Raw genomic sequence first — 6,266 nt, 5'->3', positions numbered from 1 at the left:
TGCCCAGGGTTGTGCCTGTGATGTCTTCTCCTCTTTGCTATTCCCTTGCCTTGTGACATCACAGATGGGCTTCAAGTGTCAACATTGCCTTTCCAATTCAGCAGGGCATTTCCTAGGCTTATCCTCAGAAGCACCCACTATGCTCTGAGACCACCTCTACACATGATCACTTCCCAGGCATCCTGCCTCTCCCCAGGTAGCTCATTGGACTGCAACAACTTTTGACTCCCTCCACAGGTCAGGAGTCTTCCCAGAGACCTCTCTTCTTTCTACTGTAATGTCTGTTAAAGCCCCAAAGTCTTCCTCAAAGCACAGGCAACTTGCACATCCTGTTCCAACTCCTTGATTGCAGAGGACCAGCTGAGTCAGGCCTTGGTTCTTGCCCCACAGAAGCTAAATAAGATCCAGGAGTCATCATAAAGAAAGAAAGTGATCACTTGGGAGACAGAGGTAGATGTGAGTTCCAGGCCAGCCAGGTCTACACAGTGAGACCCTGTCTCAAACAAAACAAAATAAAAACCAAACAACAAGAAGAAATGAAGGTAGTACCCATCTCAACCTTGTTCCTGAACCTTAGGAAAACAAATCTAAGACCTCTTTATTCAAGATGGCAGGATTTGTTTTTCCTAATGTGTAGAAGCATTAGCCAGTGCTCCACAGAGAAAGAGAAGCAACGGGCTGTGTGTTTGTTGTGCATTGAACCCAGGGTATGGTGAATGCTAGACAAGCATTCTACCAACCAGGCTTCATCCCCAGCCCCAGGAGTCTGTTTCTTTATCTGTGGATGAGAGTGGCCAGGCCTCGGCTCCTGACCCCACAGAAACTAACTGAGAGCCAGGAGCTCTCATATTCTGAGGGATGACCCTCAGCAACTTCAGGGGTTGGTTCCAGGACCTTCCAGGATCCACAGACGTCCCAACCTCTTAAACAAAAAGATGGAGTGTTTGCATACAACCTACACACTCTTTCCATATACTTTAAATTATCTCTAGGTAACTTACAATCCCTAATACAAATGAATACGTTATATGTGTTTGCTATGCTGTGTTACCTAACAATAGTGACAAGAAAAAAACCTGTTATGTACAGATGCAATTGTTTTTCTGCATAGTTTCAATGGGTTATGGATAGATTGTGTGTGTGTGTGTGTGTGTGTGTGTGTGTGTGTGTGTGTAAGGAGAGAAAGACAGACAGAGAAACAATCAGGGAAATAGTTTCATACACTTAAGGAAGCTCAATGAGTCGAAAATCTGATGGAGGAGGCCAGCAGGAATTCCCAGGGAAGACTTGCTGTCTGAATCCAAAAGCAACCAGTCAGAATTCCTGCCTGCTCAGGCCGGTCTATTAAGACCTTCAAGTGATTGGATGAGGCCCATATGATGAAGGGTAACCTGTTGTATCCATATACTAAATTTATGTAAATCTTACTTTTCAAAGAAAGTCAGAGAAACATCTAGGACACTGTTGGAATAAATGTCTAGGCACTGGGGCCTGACACTGACCATGTTAACCGTCACAGACGATGCCATCACAAATGCCGCCATGTATCAGGTTACATAAGGATCCGAACTAGGAATTTTTGATGAATTCTGACACTGTGTGGGATTTTATCCAGAGCCACTTTCTTGTCATTTTCTTTTGGTCTCTTTGCTGATAACTCTTTAAAGTTTCCTGACACACTGTTGTCCTGCTCTGTTAATATAAATGTAGCTTAATCAGGGGAAATCCAAAGTCCCATCATCCTTTGCCATTCCCACAGCTAGCACCTGTGTTGACCCGACGGCAGAGCTGGGATATGCTGGGACAGCCCATGAGCTTCATGTCTCTGCCTGTCGTCTCTAGGCCTGGTCAGGAGGGGCCCATGGGCTACAAGAAGAGCCTTACATAAAGTACCTTGACATCCGTGGGTGGGGTCCTGCCAGGCCTCACCAGATTGGGATGAGAAAGTCAGGGTCTCCTGGCCTTCAAGGAGTCAGGGCCCTAGGATGACGGCAGTGGAGACAAAGGCACTCATGTGCACACTCAGCCTGCCTCAGCCTGGGTGCTGTGTGACCTCACCCCAATGTTCTCTATCAAAGTTTACGAATGGATGGAGCCTTTGCTGTCTCTACCTATGCCCCCTCACACTCCAGAGCCTGGAAGCCCGGAGCTACTTGAACCCCAGGGCAAGGGCATCCTGCAGCCTGCCATGTCTCCCTAGGACTCTATACCACTGCTACAGAAGGCACAAGTTTGTACACCCTGAGGGAATGGCTCCACACGCTCGTTCAATGGCCCTTACCTCATTCAGTGTATGTACTTTGGATTAGCTGGCTACACATTGGAAGGTCCTACACACACCTTCCTGCTTGGATGACTCCCAGGACTCTGTCTGGAAAAGTCCAAACATGGAGCTTCAATAAAGCACTAGGCTTTTCCTAAATGGCCGAACAGTGGCTTTAACCTCTAGTTACTGCAGCCAGTCAAGGTTAATGGCCCCTGGAAACAAATACCTGCGTCCCAAAGAGGACATTCTGGGCCTAGAGACCCCTTCCCAGTGGTCAAAGGCAAAGGCCAGACCTCACCTTGTATGAAGTTAGTTCTTCCCAAGTAGGATGTGTCACAAGCTGTGTTCCCAAAGTCACAGGGCTAGGCAGTGCTGGAAAGCCTGGGACCTGTTGTGGAGCAGACACTTCCTGGCCTGCCTTTCCCACTTTTGAGTTTAGTGAGTCCATGTTTGTCTGTTTGGTAATGCTTTGGTTTAGTTTAACCTTTTAAAAAAAGATGTTGTGTATGAGTGTTCGTCTGTATGTATATGTAATTGGATCCTTCGGGTACCAACCCCTCAGACTCCTTCAAGGCCCAGTAAAGATGTTGTAGCAAGTAAGGGAAACCTAAAATATCTAAGGGTGGAGAAATGAATCGACACACACATGTCCTCTTAGCATGTCTCATTATTGTTCTCTTTACTGTTTTGCCTCTATTATAATTATCCTGTCCTAATTCTAATTCTAATTCCTCCTAGCTGCTGCTTCTTCTTCTTCTTCTTCTTCTTCTTCTTCTTCTTCTTCTTCTTCTTCTTCTTCTTCTCCTTCTCCTTCTCCTTCTCCTTCTCCTCCTTCTCCTTCTCTCACTCTTTCCCAGCGACCTTGAAGCGATAAAGAAATTTCTTTCATTGGCAAAAGCACATTTCTAGAACAAGAGATAAAGAGCTGAGTCGTTCACCATGGCAACACAAGGGTCCAAGATTACAGGACTAAGACTGTGACCAGAGGGCGGGTGTACAGTGCCCAGTGAGATAAGCTTTGAGACTTAGGTCTTTTGTTAACAGATTTGGCAAAGAATAGGCATGCTTTTCTTAGGGTGTTCTGTGTAGTCCTTGGCAGACAGCTGCGACTCTGACCTTGCGCATAGCTGTAAAGTTTTCATTGAACAAAAAACCTTTAGTCTAGCTGAACTTGTTTTGAGGTGAAAATGAGCTAATTGTGTGCAGCTAGAGAAAGGAGTAAAGCAGGCTTGTAAGTGTCGACAGTCCTCATGGGACCATAGCCCTAGTTATGAAGCTATCCTCGTATAGTTTCTATATATCGGTTTTATACAGCTAAATGAAAAGTCATCTTTCTGACCATCCACGGATATATGTGCCCGTAAGATTGAGTTGTAATCATGAGATTACATGTACACATCACATGAGATTACACACTGCAGTGAGGTATTAGGGTAACACTGAGCTGCTTTATCAAAAGTGAGCAACAGTTTCCAGAGTTGACAGTCCTACAGACCTTGTCTGGACAGGATTAACCTCCATCAGAGAACCACTCCTCTGGTGGGCTGACATCTGAACACTAGTTGTCACCTGCTGTAACTCTCATGCCCCTGACATACATGTGTACCATGTGCATGCCTGACGTCTGAGTAGGCCAGAAGAATTGGAGTTAAAGATGGTCGTGAGCTGTCATGTGTGTACTGGGAGGCAAACCAGGGTCCTCTGCAAAAGCAGCCAGTGCGCTGAACTGCTAAGCCCTATCTCCAGCCTCTTATACATTCTGTTTCATTCATTCATTCATTCATTCATTCAAGCATGGGTGTACACTCACATGCCACAGCATACATGTAGAGGTCAGAGGACAACTTTGAGGTTTTTTCTCTCTTAACATGTGGGTCCAGGGGTTAAACTCAGGTTGTCAAGCATGGCAGTAGGTACCATTACCTGCTGAACATCTTACCAGCCCAGTTGGTTTTTGCTTGGTTGGTTTGGGTCTGGGTTGTATCAGTTCTGTTGTTTTATTGAGACAAGGTCTCACTATGTAGCCTTGGCTGGCCAGGAACTCACTGTGTAGACTAGGTTGACCTCAAACTCCTAGAGATCCACTTGCTTTGGTGCTGGGATTAACAGTATGTATCACCAAGCCTGGATTCCTGGTGGGTTTTTGTTGTTGTGCGTTTTTATGAGGCAGGGTCTTGCTATGGAGCCTAAAATGGCTTAGAATTTGCAGTCCTCCTGTCTCAGATTCCTAAGTGCAGACTACAGATGTGTGTCACCATGCTTGTTTGTGTTTGGTGATCTTGTGAAAGGTGCTTAATGTATTGACGTCTACCAGCCAAAGGCCACGGGAACCTTCCTGATCGCTGACAGATTTCATGAAGGGTTGTACACAGGTGGCAGCCCATGTGGGAAACTAGAGAGTGTCTCGGGAGATATGAGTGTGGAATTTGCTGGAGGATCGCAGCTTGTGAGAGATGATTTATAAGGGGATGGTCAAGGCATCAAGGTTTGCCCTGGGTTGAGCGCTGTCGGGAGAGTAGACAGTGGTACAAATGGGCTTCATAACCTCTATCTAGGCAGTAGGGGGCGAGGCAGGGATAAGAAGCCGTGAACGGTGGCGAAGAAGCTGGTTCATCTCACGTGAACCAAGATCGGCTGACCCGAGCCAGTTTTGTGACCGTCTTGATTTTTTTCCTGCTCAGCCACCTTATGGAGTGGCCTTGTCCTTGTGTTGTTCTGTCACCAATGCATGGTGCTCTGTGAAGGGCTGTGGTGACAGGACGGTAACAGTCAAGGTGGCAGCTCCTAGCACTCAGAGGCAGGAGCTGCTCTTCCTTTATCATTGCTGAATCCTACCACTGAGAGCATGGAGACGGTAACGCCACCTAACATAGAACATGGAGACGGTAACACCACCTAACATAGAACATGGAGACGGTAACACCACCTGACATAGAACATGGAGACGTAACACCACCTAACATAGAACATGGAGACGTAACACCACCTAACATAGAACATGGAGACGGTAACACCACCTAACATAGAACATGGAGACGGTAACACCACCTAACATAGAACATGGAGACGGTAACACCACCTAACATAGAACATGGAGACGTAACACCACCTCACACAACAGACCACAGGGAGAACTAAGAGCAATGACACACAGCGCCCCACATGAAATGAAACACAATGGCTAGTACAACCCACCAACACTGTGGCTAAGGAAGACAAGGTTATGATAATATAAAGAAAGAAAAGCAAAGCAAAGCTGGATACAAGAAAGGAAAGACCCTGAGCAAGGCAACAGCTGAGGACAATCCCTGAGCTGAAGTCTGCCCTAAACTTTCCACTTGGCTTCCTACCTTAAGTCAAGGCAGTCATTGTGTGTGTGTGTGTGTGTGTGTGTGTGTGTGGTGTACAGAAGTGTACAAGACAAAAAAGATGTGATAGCAATCCACATGAATGATTATGGTCAATGCAAGGGTGGCTAATGTTCAAAGATCAGTAAAAATAAGTAAGGCACGTGAACAGAATATAGGATAAGGTTAGGCATGGGAGTATACGCCTTTAATCCCAGCACTTAGGAGGCAGAGGTAAGCAGAGCTCTATAGTTGGATGTTTCCTGTCCTGACTGCCTGTCACCAAATACCTGGTGGTCTCTTCCCAAATAATTGACTTAGAGGCTTAATATTATTTATAAATGTTCAGTTGATAGCTCAGGCTTATTCCTAACTAGCTCTTACATTCTAAGTTAACCCATATTCCTTATTCATGCTCTGCCACAAGGTGGCACCTTCATCCACATGGCACATTCATCTCCTGCTCCCTCTGCCTGGTCTGACTACTGACTCCTGACTCCACCCTTCTCTTTCCCATCATTCCTGCCTATATTTCCTGCCTGGCTACTGGCCAAACAGCATTTTATTAAACCAATTTAAGTGACAAATCTTTACAGTGTACAAGAGAATTATTCCACAACAGACCTCTGTGAGTCTGAAGCCATTAGGTCTGT

This window comes from Myodes glareolus, chromosome 10 (assembly GCF_982192425.1).
Source record: "Myodes glareolus chromosome 10, mMyoGla1.1, whole genome shotgun sequence".
NCBI classification, from domain to species: domain Eukaryota; kingdom Metazoa; phylum Chordata; class Mammalia; order Rodentia; family Cricetidae; genus Myodes; species Myodes glareolus.
Note: the sequence above shows the minus strand (reverse complement) of the source record.